Source organism: Antechinus flavipes, chromosome 2 (assembly GCF_016432865.1).
Source record: "Antechinus flavipes isolate AdamAnt ecotype Samford, QLD, Australia chromosome 2, AdamAnt_v2, whole genome shotgun sequence".
Lineage (NCBI taxonomy): Eukaryota > Metazoa > Chordata > Mammalia > Dasyuromorphia > Dasyuridae > Antechinus > Antechinus flavipes.
Window position 1 is genome coordinate 349,215,868 of NC_067399.1, and position 15,493 is coordinate 349,231,360.

Sequence of the window (15,493 nt, forward strand, 5' to 3'; positions counted from 1 at the left end):
TAGCAATAAAGAAATGTTACAATAATTATCAATGCTTCCTATTTATTAAGTCCCTGACTTATATTTTATGGAACTAGCCACTAGTAATATATATCTTTAGTGAGATTTATTGTTCAAAAGGCTCAATGCTATAAGAAAATTAGAAAAAATGATAATATTATGACAGGGCTATTAGCTGATAACATTACATAAATAAGCATTTGGTACATTTCATAAAATGAAATGTGGAATAAAGAAAATTATGCTGTTTTATTTAAAATAAATCTTACATAAAGAAATTATTACATATTACATAAAGAAATCTAGTTATTGTCTCTGTATGATACAATGAATAGTCAATTGACTTAAAGAAATAATATATATGATTAAAACAGACATTATAGAAAGATTTTGAGTTGGGTAGATAGGTAGTAAAGGAAATATAATGCAGGGAACAGAATGAGCAAGACATCTTCGTAAATTCAAATCTGACATCTGACATTTACTACCTGTGTGACCTTGAAGAAATCACTTAATTTTGTTTGCCTCATCTGTGAGATGATCTAAAAAAAATGAAATGGCAAACCACTGCATTAAGAAAACCCCAGAAGTAACGAAGAGGAGGACATGAATGTAAGTGACTGAACAATAACATAATTAGGAATTGGGTATGAGGGAGAGACTAGGCTAGGTTCTTTTATAGGATGGGGTGGGGCCACATGGAGACAGGCTTTTTACGCAGAAGATGACATCAAAGATACCATGTTTGGGAAAAAATTGTCAGATAGGATAGGTATATGGATAAAAGGATCTCAGATGCCTACAAGTACTACATTTGGGCTTTTAGATCTAAAGATTTAGAAAAAGAGCCGGACATAGGGTTGATTTTCTATATGCAATCATTAGAAGAGCATGGATAAGAATTATAAAGAATTGATTATATAGATATATATGTAATCATAAGCAGAGATGGGTTGCAAACAGTGTTTCTGATAGTAGGAATTCCCACATGCATAAAATCATAGATGTACTTTAGAATTTGAAGAATTTTTGAGTTTGAAATTTATTGAAGTATTTAATACTATTTTGGTACAGAAAATGAATTAAAGTATCAAAAAATCACAAGCTATTAAAAAAAGCTAAATGTTTGGAGCAATGTAACCATGTAATAATCAATAATTATATGAACGAAATTTTGTAGCACTAAATAAAGATTTGACATATATGGTAGTGCATTATTTTCTTGACACAACTCTCCTTATCCTGATACATACCTTTCTCTTCAAATACAACTCCCAAACAACATTTTTTTTCCAGTAGATTCTTTCACTAGTAGATTCTTTCATGAAACTTTGTTCTGATTGATCCAGGCTTCTCTGACAAAAATTCCTGGCTTAGAGACAATAAAGAGCTCAAGTCACTCTCTCAAAATGAGTTTGTTCCTGAAAATATGTGCGTTGTTATATTGTGATGATTGATTGGCTGAATCTGTTTTCAGATGGGGAAAAAGGTAGCCATGTCCTGAGAAATTAAGCACTACTATATCTTTACTGTGTTAAAGTAAAATAAATCTCCTTTGTTAAATATTTAGTGACTCATGAATGCCTTATTTTGTTCTTATATTAAACTTGCACTTAGAGAGGAGAGAGTTCTGCCTTTAATCTCACAACTTTATCAGGGACAGAAGAAGCCAGATTTTAGGTAAATATTGCAGCTAAAGCATATAAATATTTAGGTTCTATTTTCCCAATGGAAATTTTACAGTTGTCATCTGCTAAAGTAAAATTTGTAAAACCAGCTTGCAAGTTTTTAAATAAATTATTTTAAATAATTTAAATATTAAATATTAAAAAATAAATATTTTAAATAAAAATTTCATTAGCTTTTTTCATGAATATTAATTTTCTAATTGAAAAATAGCATTTGTCCAAGTTTTGAAAGTTAAATTTCTTTTGTATTCTTGATAAACATTATAAAGGTTAAAGATAATACCTGAAATAATAAAATAAGATAAGAAATTTCTGTATTTCTATTCACATGAGGACTATGGGCTTTGAGATGGGCTAGACAGAGAAAGAAGAAACCGCTATTCAAAGGAAAACTAGTTATTTTTCATTCTTTGCCTTTTAACAAGAAAAAGAAAAAATGTGAAATTTGGAGTATCTTTAAAAAGTATTGTCAAAAATGTTCATATGTACCTGGCCTTTCCTCACCCTTTTCAGAATGCTGAGCTTTAAAGATGACATCATAAGACTTCTCTCATAACTCAGACTTGAAAAATACTCATTTCTAATACATTATTGACAGATATTGAGCCAGTTGTAACTACATCATTTCCCAAATCATTTCATCTTAGAAGTACTGAAAACTTTCAAACCCACAAAACTAGCTCTGAAAAAAGCAATTTTCACATCTGCTTATTCAGTATTAACCTCTCTGCTGACACTTAAATTCAATATATCCAAAATTGAATTTATCTTTTCCCCAATAATCTTCTCCTATATTGAACTTCTAAACTTTTGAGAGCACCACCATCTTCCTGATTCTCAGACTTGTCAAACTCTACTCTTCATTATCTTTTAATGTCCTTATTCAGTAGCTACATTTTTATTATCTATTTCACTTCTAGAATCAAATACAGAATTCTCTGTTTTGATTAACAACCTGTAATCTGCCACCTATCTTTTAGTTTTCTATTATTTGACCCTCACTTCTCTCTGTATTCTGATCTAGAGGTTGCCTCTGTGTATACTTGGAATAAGACACCCAGCTATAACTGGGCTTGAGGCACTTTTATTGGATGTTCTCCATGCCTAGAATTTTATCCCTGTTAATCTTCAAGTTTCCTTTAAGCCTTATCTAAAATCTTACCTTCTATATGGACTTTCCCAAGGATTAATAATCTTAGTGTCCTCTCACTGTTGATTAATTTCCATTTAGTTTGTAGAGCTTGATTTTGCATAATTTTGTTGTCACTCTCATTAAATTGTAAACTTCTTATAGACAGGAATTGCTCTTTTGATCTTTGTATTTTTTTTTTTTAACACTTAGCAGACAGAATATCTGGCACATAGTAAGTCATCAGTAAATGTTTATTTACTGATTGACTTATTTTAATTAGATGTAAATATGTTTCTTGTAAATAAATGCTCTTGGAGTTTGCTTTTGAATCTATTATGCTGTCTTTTTCATGTTGTCTCAGTGTATTCATATGATTTATAGTCAATTTTATGATTGTCAATTCTTTATTTCCACCCTCCCCCATCCTATTCTCTTATTTTTTTTCCTTTGGCTGTAACTTTCTACTTGTGAAGAATCTATAAGTAGGGAAGAATCTATAAGTATTCCTGGCCCCATTATTCTATATTTGATGGAGCCTTCTTCTGTTATCTTGTCCCTCTCTCCTTTCCTTTGCTCAGAACTCATTCATAATTTTTTACACTTCCTTTAAAGCCCATCTTCAATTTCCATCTTTCAAGTTAGGAGTTTGTTTTACTTATGACTAATTTTGTTCTGAGTTTACATTCTCTTTTATTTCTTTCTTCTCCTTCCTATTTTCCTATATTTACTTGAATATATTTCTATGTGATATACTTTATTAACTGATTCATATGGAAGTGAATTTCAAATGATGCCTACTCTCCCAATCTCTTCTTCCTAGTTTGTATAGTCTCTACTCATTCACCTTAGTTTTAGGGAGTAAGTCTCCCTATCTACTTCTTTTACTAGGTAGCATATTATTTTTTCCCCATTTCTTTTCTTTGCTTTTTTGTTATTGTCAAAATACATTAAATCAACTTTCTCTCTGATCCCTTAATAAAATTAATGTTCTGAGAGTACATTTATGCCATATCCCTGCAATAAAAATATAAATTCATCTTTCTTTAATTCCTTCTGATTTATGTTTTTCTTGAATTTTTTATTTTTCTTTCAAAATTTCTGCTCACTGTGCTTTTGCCCCAGACATAACTATCAGGATTTGGTAGAAGGGAAAATTATTTTGGGTAAGTTATTCTTGGTTTTAAGTCTATAGCTTTGCTTTTTGCAAAATTGTGTTCTAAATTTCCTTTTCTTATAAATTTGAAGCTGCTAATTCTTATGCAATCTGGATTGACTTCTTGACATAAACTCTTTTTTTCTGATGATTTTCAGTATTTTTCTTAGTCATGAATCCTCAATCTTGGTATTTTTTAGGTATTTTTATTTTGAGGTTTCTTTCTTGGAGGTCACTAGTGTATTCTTTGGATTTTAGCTTTCCTTTCTGATTTTAATAAATCTAGGCAGCTTTTTTTCATGATTTTTTGAAATATAGTATTTAAGTTTTGTTGTTGTTCTTTTTGGTCATGACTTTCAGTTATTGAAACATTTTAAAAATTACTTCTTGATATAGTGTTTCAGTTTTCATTTTTAATTAAAATGTTTTAAAATAAGTTTTAATTGAGATGTCTTATCAAAATCATTTTTCCTTGTATTATTTTCCTCCTCCTGTTCCATAAAAAAAATCTCATATAATAAATAATATTTTTAAAGACAAAAAAAGGGGGTAGAGCCAGCATATGATAAAACTCTCAAAATTTATACAAGTGTACAATACTTGTAGTGGTCCCACCTCTTCAAAAGGTTGTCTTTTCATGTCTCTTCTATCAAACCATGCTTGTTGTTTATATTTTTTCAATATTCACTTTTAAATTATTTTGCTTATTCTTTCCATGTACACTATTATCATCATTCTGCATATTGACATCAGACTTACTAGCTCTCTAGCCCTGGACAAGTCACTTAACCCCATTTGCCTCAGTTTTCTTATCAGTAAAATGAGTCAGAAAATGGCAAACACTTCAATATCTTTGACAAGAAAATTCCAAATAGAACATGGAGAGTTGGTCATGATTAATTAACTAAAAACTAATAATGAATATTGTTGTCTTAGCTCTACTTATTCATTCTACATAAATTTAGGTAAAATTTTAAAATAATTTTTGGTATTCAATCCTTTATTTCTGTCATAATATTTATTGAATATTCTGAATTTCTTTTTAAATTTCTTTTTTATTTTATTTACTTTCTGTTATTTATTTTTTTTAATATTTCCCAATTATGTGTAAACATTTTCACATTCATTATTTTAAAATTTGAACCCCAAATTTCTACGTGTCTCCCAGAATTTTGTTTTTGACAAAAAAATTAATGTGATATCTGTTATACATGTTATATCTGTAAAACATATTTCCATATTAGCATCATTTTAGTTTGGTTCATTATTTTTTTCTCTCTAAAGGGTCCTTTGGGAATTGTCTTGAGTAATTTATTTTTATCAGAGTAGCAAAATTTTCTGAAGTTGATTATTATTGCAATATATTGTGTTTTGTTATTAGTTCTACTTCACTTTGTATCAGTTCATGTAAATCTTTCTGGGTGTGCTGACACTATCCTTTTCATCATTTGTTATACAACAGTAGTATTCTATCATCTTCAGTCATTCCTAAAATGTTAGACAGACCCTCAATTTAGAATACTTTGCCATCACAAAAATTATTGCAAATATTTTTGTATGCATAGGTCTTTTTCATTTAAAAAAAATTTGGAATATAGACCAAATAGTGGTATTACTGGATGAAAGAGTATGCACAGATTTTATAGTTCTTTGAACATAGTTCCAAATTGCTCTCCAGAAAGGATGGATCAGTTCAGAGATCTGCCAACAGTGCTTTTGTTTCACAATTTTTTTTTATTACCCCAGCATATTTCATTTTCCTTAGCCAATTTGATAAGTGTAAGGTGATATTTCAGGGTTGATTTATTTTGCATTTCTCTAAAGATTTTCTCATGTAACTTTTTTGTGTGTATGTGGAAACATAGTAAGTGTCAAGTGCCTAAGGATGGATTTGAACTCAGGTTCTTATACTCCGGAGTCAATGCTCTATTCATTGTACCACCTAGCTGCTCCTCATGTGACTATTGACAGCTTTGATTTCTTCTTCTGAAAATTGCCTATTCATATCCTTTGAGTACTTGTCAATGGAAAAATGACTCTCTTAAAAAAAAGAAATTTTGACTCAGTTTTTATGTAATTGAGAAATGAGGCCTTTATCTGAGAAATATTTTATAACTTTCATTTTCCCCCATCCTAGACTCTTGCTTAACTTCTAATTTTGGCTGCATTATTTATGTTTGTACGAAAAAATTAATTTCATGTAATCAAAAGTATCCATTTTGTCAATTGTGATTCTCTCTGTCTTTTCTATTTTCTGAACACTGACAAGATTAGAAGGGAAGTAATAAACTGGGAAAAAATTTTAATTCAAGGATTCTGATAAAGGCCTCATTTCTAAAATATATAAGAGAATTGACTCAAATTTATAAGAATTCAAGCCATTCTCTAATTCATAAATGGTCAAAGGATACGAACAGACAATTTTCACATGAAAAAATTGAAACCATTTCTAGTCATAGGAAAATGTGCTCTAAAACACTTATTGATCAGAGGAATGCAAATTAAGACAACTCTGAGGTACTACTCCATACCTCTCAGATTGACCAAGATGACAGGAAAAGATAATGATGAATGTTGGAGGTGATAGGGGAAAACTGGGACATTAATACATTGCTGGTCGAAATGTAAACAGATCCATCCAATTTGGAACTATGCCCAAAGGGCTATCAAACTGTACATACCTTTTGATCCATCAAAAGGTCTCTACTGGGCTTGTATCTTTAAGAGATCACAAAGGAGGGAAAGAAACCCACATGTACAAAAATGTTTGTAGCAGCCTTTTTTGTAATGACAAGGGATTGAAAACTGAGTGGATGTCCATCAGTGGGAAAATGGCTGAATCAATTATAGTATATGAATGTTATGGAAGATTATTGGTTCAAGATGATATCAGAGAGGCTTGGAAAGACTTATATGAACTGATACTAAGTGAAATGAGCAGAACCAGAAGATCATTATTCATGGCAACAATAAGGTTATATGATGATAAATTCTGGTGGACATGGCTCTTTTCAACAATGAGATGATTTAGGCCAATTCCAATGGTCTTGTGATGAAGAGAGTCATTTACATAAAAAGAGAGGACTGTTGGCTAAGTGTGGATCACAACATAGTATTTTCACTCTCTTTGTTCAAGAAAACAGCTTGAATTTTGTTTTCTTTCTCATTATTTTCCTTTTTTGATTTGATTTTTCTTGGGCAGCATGACAACATAATTGGGGAAGTATGTATAGAAGAACATGTTTAACATATATTGGATTATTTATCATCTAGGAAAGGGGTTGTAAAGTTCTGAAACTCCAAAAAGGTATGCTTGAATCAGACAACCGAGCACTTAAGGCTAATTACCTATTCAATGTGAGACAATGATTCTGTTAGCATATGTTTGGATAAATGGCTCTTCTCACTATTGGGGTTTGCTGAATGTTTGGTGCTAAGATAATCATAGGCAAGGATTGGAGGGCAGAGGGAGAGGGGCCAAAGAGTCACTTGGATGCAGGATGTGGAGAAGAGAGGCTGGTGACTCTGGACACCAGAATCCAGGATTTTGCTTACCAATGTCTTTAATTTATCCTGACTCTGGCTGACCCTGAGGCCCTCTAGGGAGCAAGCCTGTACTCTATATTTGGCACCCAATGTGTGGACCAAGGACTCTAATTTCACTGAAGAAGTCCTTGTGACCAGGCAATAGGGTGAGTATTTTAATAGACAGAGAACTTACTTTGTTAAGAGCTAAACTAGTAGCTCTCATTTTCTAGCTGAAATGGGGCAGATATTTGGAAAAGATTCTCCCACACTCCCACCCCACCCCAACCCATGGGAGCTTTATAGAATGTATACTTAGAAATGTAGCAACAGAAATTATGATAAAGCAACTTGCTAAAGAAAATGCTAATGAGGTTTGTAAAAGAATTATAGTAGGATTACACAAGGATGCTCTTTTAGAGGAGATCATAAGACGCTGTGCCACAGTGGGCACAAATACCTTTTATAGACAGGCTATGAAGCAGACTTCCCAAGATCCGAACATGGGAAGACAGGGTTCCTTTTGGCAAAGGACTTCCAGAGAGACTTGTCAATGATTTCAATGTAGTAAAGTAGGGCATCTGAAAGCTCAATGTTGGCATAGAGACAGAGTGAGAAAATAGGGTGGGAGAACAAGACCCAAAACCCTGTGTCCAAAATGCAACCGAGGCTTCTGCTGGGCAGCAGAAAGTAGACTGATTCAGGTAAATGGGATGGGGGATCCCAGCAGTAGGGCCCTAAACAAAAAATACTTGGGGCATGATGGCAGCTGATGCTACACCCAGAGAGTCTTTAGAAGTTCAGTACTCTGACATGACCAATCAGCCAAGAGGCAATCTGATGGAAGAAAGGGATTACATAATCAATCAGCCAGGAAGCAACTTGATGGGAGACAGGGATTACAATTGGGGAGAATAGAGTTGTATGCAGTTGGGACAACTGAGATACCCCCTGGAGAGGTGAAATCTATTCCTCTCCAGCCTATGGATCCCCTGCCTCCAGGCATAGTAGGCTTGACCATTTCACCTCCTAAGTGTACTTACAAAACGGTGTCTATCCATACACTGATGTGGGAAACTTGGGAATGTGTAGATAATATCCCAGTCACTAATACAAGTAGACCATGTGTGACTTATCAACCAGAAGAAATAGTAGCATCAGGTTTACTGATACAGACGCCTAATAAGCAATCTAGTGATAGTCGCCCAGATTCTGACTCCAAGCGACCAAATCCAGGAATATATTGGACTGCAGATAGTCACCTATGGTCACTATCTATATAAATGGCATACTATTAGAAGGATTGGTAGACACTGGTCCAGATTGTACAGTCATTAGAGATGCCAACTGGCCCAGTCACTGGCCAAAGAGTAAGGCAGACACCTACATGTCTGGCGCAGGAGGACAATAGCAGCTGAAGTTAGTACTACCTCTTTGAAATGGATATTTGAAGGTGAAACAGGAGTTTTTCCTCCTTTTATAGTTGAAAAATCCCCATCAATCTATGAGAAAGAGACATTTTACAACAGTTAGGATTACAAATCAGTACTTTGGTTTTTAAGGCAGGGCTGTTGTTGAAGGCCTGCCAACACTCTCACCTGTTCCTATTCAATGGAAAACTGATACACCAGTATGGATAGAACAATGGCCCTTAGGTAGCAATAAAATTCAGGCCTTATTAGATATAGTACAGGAGCAACTTGACTAAGGACACTTACAATCTTCTCTAAGTCCTTGGAGTTCCCCTGTATTTGTTGTAGGAAAGAAATCTGGAAAATGGAGGATGTTGACTGATTTAAGAAAAGTAAATGAATATTGTTCTGTAAGGAATGACCCACGGGATGAATACAGAGAAGACTGGCAAGACTTTAAGTGAAATGAGCAAAACCAGGAGATCATTATATATCTCTACAACAATACTGTATGAGGATGTATTCTGATGGAAGTGGATCTCTTTGATAAAGAGATCTAATTCAGTTTCATTTGATCAAAGATGGACAGAAGCAGCAACACCCAAAGAAAGAATATTGGGAAATGAATATAAACTGCTTGCATTTTTGTTTTTCTTCCCGGGTTATTTATACCTTCTGAATTCAATTCTCCCTGTGCAAGAAGAAAACTGTTCAGTTCTGCACACATATATTGTTGTCTAGGATGTACTGTAACCTATTCAACATGTAAAGGACTGCTTGCCATCTGGGGGAGGGGGTGGAGAGAGGGAGGGGAAAAATTGGAACAGAAGTGAGTGCAAGGGATAGTGCTGTAAACAATTATCCTGGCATGGGTTCTATCAATAAAAAGTTATTTAAAAAAAAAAAAAGAAAAGTAAATGAACAGATGGAAACTATGGGAACCCTTCAGTCTGGACTTGCATCTCCTACTTAATTGCCTAGAGAATAGCCTCTTTGGATTATAGACATTAAGGATTTTTTCTATTCTATCCCTCTAGATAAGGAGGATATGAAAAGATTTGCTTTTTTAGTGCCCAGTGTTAACTTACCTGAGCCTTATAAAAGTTATGAATGGACAGTTTTGCCACAGGGAATGAAAAACAGCCCTACTATGTATCAAATGTATATTATTGCTGCGCTCCAGTAAGAAAAGCATTTCCAAAAGTAATGTAATTACATTACATGGATTATATCTTGGGGTGTGCACCTGAGGAGCAAATGTTAGAAATATGTCTACAAAAGACCATACAAACACTAAGGAACTACAAATTGCATATAGTCCAGAAAAAAATTAAAAGATATGCTGCTCCTTTTCAATATTTAGTATATGAAGTATAGCCTAAGGTGCTTACAGTACAAAAACTTTTATTAAGAACAGAGAAGCTGAACACCTTAAATGACTTTCAGAAATTGATAGGAGATATCCAATGGATAAGTCCAGTGTTAGGCTTGACTACCTATCAATTGCAACCATTATATGACATTTTAAGGGGAAACACCGCTTTAAACTCACTATGCCAGTTTACAAAAGAAGTTCAAGAGGCTTTGAGAGAAGTTGAACTGGCTTTATCCAATGTAGTTGAGTCACTCAAAAACCCTTGGAAATATCAGTTTTTGCTATAAAAGAGGCACCCAGAGCAGTCCTTCATCAAGGACAAAGTGTGATAAAGTGGGTGAACCTCTCAGCACAACCAGAACAAAGCCTTACTCCTTACCCAGTGCTTGTGGCTAGAATCTTATTAAAGGCCATTTAATGAACAGTACAATTATCTGGAATAAGACCTGACAAGATATACATCTTTTATACCAATGCACAAAATTTCTGTATGCTGTGAAACCATCCTAGAGTGGCAAATTTTATTGTCCACGGCTCCAAATTTTACACACAGGTCTCCATTAAAGATAACCTGATTATACTTACTATAATTGGCAATGAATTCTTGAAGAAAAGGTTTCCAAAGTTTCTCTTAAAGGCCCAACTATCTTCCAAACATCCAAAACATAACATTGCATCCAAACATAACATTGGGGCTGTATACTCTCGTGACTTAACTATACAAAGAGTAGGCAGAACTCCTTTTCAATCCACTCAGCAGAATGAACTAGCTCTTATTATCCAGGAGATATAAATAAAATATCTTATTCGGCCTATTCAGTAGGTGTGGTGCAAAGAATTTCCACAGCCCAAATAAAATTTGTAGCTTCTAATATAGATCAGGTCTTTAAAGAATTTCAAGAGCAAGTGAGAATGCACCCAGGTAAGATTCATATCTTGCATGTCCACTCTCATAGTGGCCTTCCAGGTCCTATTTTTGATGGTAATTCAAAGGCAGATAGCCTTTTAACTATGTTGGCCAATACTCCTTTATTTCAAGAAGCCAAGAATCTCATTTTAAATATCATCAGGCTGCTTGAGCTTTACCTTTACAATTTGGAATAACAAGAATGGAAGCTAGGAACATAGTAAAAGTCTGTACAGCTTGCCTTCCTTTCCATGTTCCTACACTCCCTCCAGGAAGAACCCTCGTGGTTTGAGACCCAATGAAATTTGGCAAATGGATATAACCCATTATAAATCTTTTGATTGTCTGTCTTTTATCCATATTTTAGTAGACACCTTTTTACGATTCACTTTTGCAACACCAGCAGAAAAGAGACAGCCCGAGTGGTCACTGAATTACTTATACAAGCATTTGCAATTATGGGTGTGCTACAAGCAATAAAAACAGATAATGGTCCTGCATATACTTCTATACATTTTGCACACTTTTGTGCACAGTATAAGATTTTACACACAATTGGCTTTCCCTTTAATCCTCAAGGACATTCAATAGTAGAGAGGAGAAACAAAGACATCAAGACACTCCTCCAAAGAAAAGAAAGGCAGAGCCACAGTAACCCTAGAGAACTTCCAAATTTAGTTCTTTATACAATTAACTTCTTGATTTTTGATAAAGATGCACGGGCTCCAGCAGACAGGTTTTCCAACCCACTAGAAGGGCAGTGTACAGTGCGAGCAGTTCCACTATCTTTAGATAATTTCCAGGTGATGTGGAGATATCCTGAAAGTGGTAAATGGAAGGGACCAGATTGTTAACTGCTTAGGGGAGAGGGTTTGCTTGTATCTCTACAGCTGGAGAAGGAATCAGATGGGTGCCAATGAGCTATATTCGTCTTGTCCATCAGAGCGAGATGGGGCAGATCTTTGAAACAAAGGAGAAGACCCTAGAAACATTGGGTGGTTCTATTGCTGATTGTACCCACCACTGAAAGAGCATGGCAGTTATGGCAATTGACTCATGACTCATCAAAAATTGTTAATGAGACTAATGAATTACTTCAAAACCCTCAGGAACCATTGAAATCCCTGAGAAATGATAACATTGGTGTAAGACTTGAAAACCCTCAGGAATCATTGGATTCTCTGACACATGATAGGATTGTTGTAGGATTTGAAAACCCTCAGGAATCTTTGGATTCCCTGACACATGATGTGACTGATGCAGGACTTCAAAATCTGTAGGAATCATTGGATTCTCCAACAAATAAAAAGACTGTTGCAGGACTTCAAAAACTTGCAGGGATCATTGGATTCCCTGATACATGAAGTAATGGACAATATATTGGTTTTGGACTATCTCTTGGTTGTGGAAGCAGATGTATGTGTGATTATAATTTACATACCCTCCTTCTAGGACTTCTGTAAATCCTTTACCAAACCATGTTGATTCATATTGTTTGTTATATTACTACTTGCATATACAATTCATGTTTGTTACATCACATTGAATCTGCACTGGCTGTGGGGAAAGTTATTGCTGCTAGCCTGTGCTTTATTGCAATGTGCTTGTATAATATCTCCCATGCTGATTGGTTTTTGTATACCTGTTTCTAGTAAGACCCTTTAACCCAGAAACCCAATAACAATATCTGGCTTGACTCCCCACTTCCCTTTGGTATTTTTCATTTCTATTCCTAAAAAGTCAGGAGGATGTGATCATCTCCTTTTAGTGCTTTTACCTCCTTTCCTGGGAAGTTGGGGGAGTGATCACCTCCTTTTTGGGGTTCTCACCTCCCTCAGAAATCAAGAAGGGCATGACTACCTGAGTTTCAAAAGAAAAGAAGGTGAGAGATGTAGAGAGCTAAAACTCCAAAAAGGTATGCTTCAATCAGACAACAAAGCACTTAAGGCTTATTACCTTTTAGATGTGAGACAATGACTTTATTAGCATATGTTTGGATAAATGGCTCTTCTCATGGCTTTAAGATATGAAGTATAGCCTAAGGTGCTTGCTGAATGTTTGGTGTTAAGATAATCATAGGCAAGGATTGGAGAGCAGAGGGAGAAGGGCCAAAGAGGCATTTGACTGCAGGATAAGGAGGAGAGAGGCTGGTGACTCTGGACTCCAGAATCCAGGATTTTGCTTGTCTGCCTCCTTCAGTTCTCCCCTTAAAGACCAAGGTCTTTAATTTATCCTGACTCTGGCTGGCCCTGAGGCCCTCCAGGGAGCGAGCCTGTACTCCACAGAGGGTGAGAGAAGGAGGGGAAAAAATTGAAACACAAGGTTTTGCAAAGGTGAATGTTGAAAATTATCTAATAATATGTTTTGAAAATGAAAAACTTTATTTAAAGAACAGATCATGGATTAACTAGTGTGAAGTGCAACCACCTCCAGGCTAGCTCTGAAGAAACACCAAATGGTGAGCCCTGGGCTTCACTGTGTTTGATTGGAGCTTCAACAGGAGCTACAAATACTTTTACCTCACTGAGTGAGTGTGTGGAATCAGTGTGGGAAGACTGAGTGAATCTCAGCTAATTAGGAACATCAAGTCTAGTTGTGTAGCAGAAACATGGCCCTGGGCAAAGACATAAAATTTCCCCTGAATATGGCTTTGATTATTTAAAAAAAAAAAATTTGTATAATGTTTCATTGTAGTCATTCCCTTTAATCAAATGATTATTTCTACAATTTGTTCTTTAACCATTATTTAAAATAACATTATTCAGATTCCAATTCATTTTAATCTATGCTTCTATAAGCTTTTACTGAATATAATTTTTATTACATTGCTGTCTATGAGGTGCATTTAAAATTTCTGCTTTTTTGTATTTCGTGATGGTTTTTATGCCCTAATTTGAATTCAAATTTTATGAAGACACCATGTATAACTGGAAAAAAAAGTATACCCTGTAATGTTCTCTTCACTAAAATATATAATATTCTCTGGGAGTAGGTTTCTTGGGGAACTTCTGGAGGCAGCCTTCCTTTCTGTTTAGTATAATAATCATCTCAAATGCAGCCAGCTATTAAAAGTTCAGTCCTTTATTGTCTCTTCCAAAATAGCCCAGTTTGCTTTTTAGAGGCCTATCTGTCTCCTTCTTTCCAAGAGCTCCTGTTGCCGGTCCTTTGCCTCTTCCAGTTTCAGCCTCTCTTCTTCCGAATCCCCCACTTCTGCCCCACTGCAGTCTCTGGCTTCTCAATCTCCTCAACTGACTCCTGACTGAGGCATGTCCTTTTATATGCTCTTTTAGAAGTGTGAACTCAAAGATTGACTCCTCCTCCAAGAGTGGGATTGTGGGATCTGTGACTTGTGAATCTCGAATGCTAATGTGTGAACTAATGTGTGAACTCTTAAAGGTGTGAACTCTGAACTAGAGAATTGCTAAGCATGATGCTAAAATTAGACAACTGACTTATCACTTTGTAATAATCCTAACATCTCCTACTTTCTTTTGATTTAGAACATAAGGTGGTCATGACCTCCCTGACTTCTCAAGGAGGTGAGAACCTCCAAAAAGAAGGTGATCACACCTTCCCTGATTGCTCAAAAAAGAAGTGAAAACACCATAAAAAGGAGGTGTTCACACCCTCCCTGACTTCTCAGGAAGGGAGGTGAAAACACCAAAGGAAATGGGAAGTCAAATCAGCTTAGTGGGTTTCTGATGGGGCTCACTTGAAACAGGTATACATAAATCCATCAATATGGGAGGTATTACACATAATTACATAACTTACATAAGCACATAGCAATATAACACAGGCTAGTAGTGATGAAACAAATAACATGAATCAACATGAAGAATTTATACATGTCCATAAGTCCTAGAAATAGTCCAAAAGAAATCTATTGTCCATTAGTTCATGGGCCAGGAATCCAATAATTCTTGCATGCTTTGAAGTCCTGCAATAGTCTCATCTTGTGTTAGGGAATCCAATGATTCCTGATGGTTTTCAACTCCTATAACAGTCTTTATCAACAATTTTTCATCTCAAGGAATCCAATGATTCCTGCTGGTTTTCAAGTACTACAACAGTCTCATCTTGTGTTAGCCATGCTCTTTCAGTGTCAGATGTTTCTTAAATCTTCTCCTTTGTTTTGAGGTTTTTCTGGTTTTCTGTCTCTCTCCAGGTCTTCATTGCCACCCTTTGTTTCCTTCTCCATCTGTTTCCTTCTCTATTTGTAGGAATACAAGCAAACCCTCTCTCCCAGTCAGTTAACCCATTTAATTCCCTTCTATTTACCACTTTGGGGATTTCTCCTC

The 15,493-nt window shown here is 35.1% G+C and overlaps 1 protein-coding gene across 1 annotated transcript in view; it reads left to right on the top strand.

The window, feature by feature from the left end:
• The window catches only part of MDGA2 (MAM domain containing glycosylphosphatidylinositol anchor 2), an 816,139-nt gene that overhangs the window by 233,232 nt on the left and 567,414 nt on the right, over positions 1-15,493 (top strand). The window lies entirely within an intron of this gene.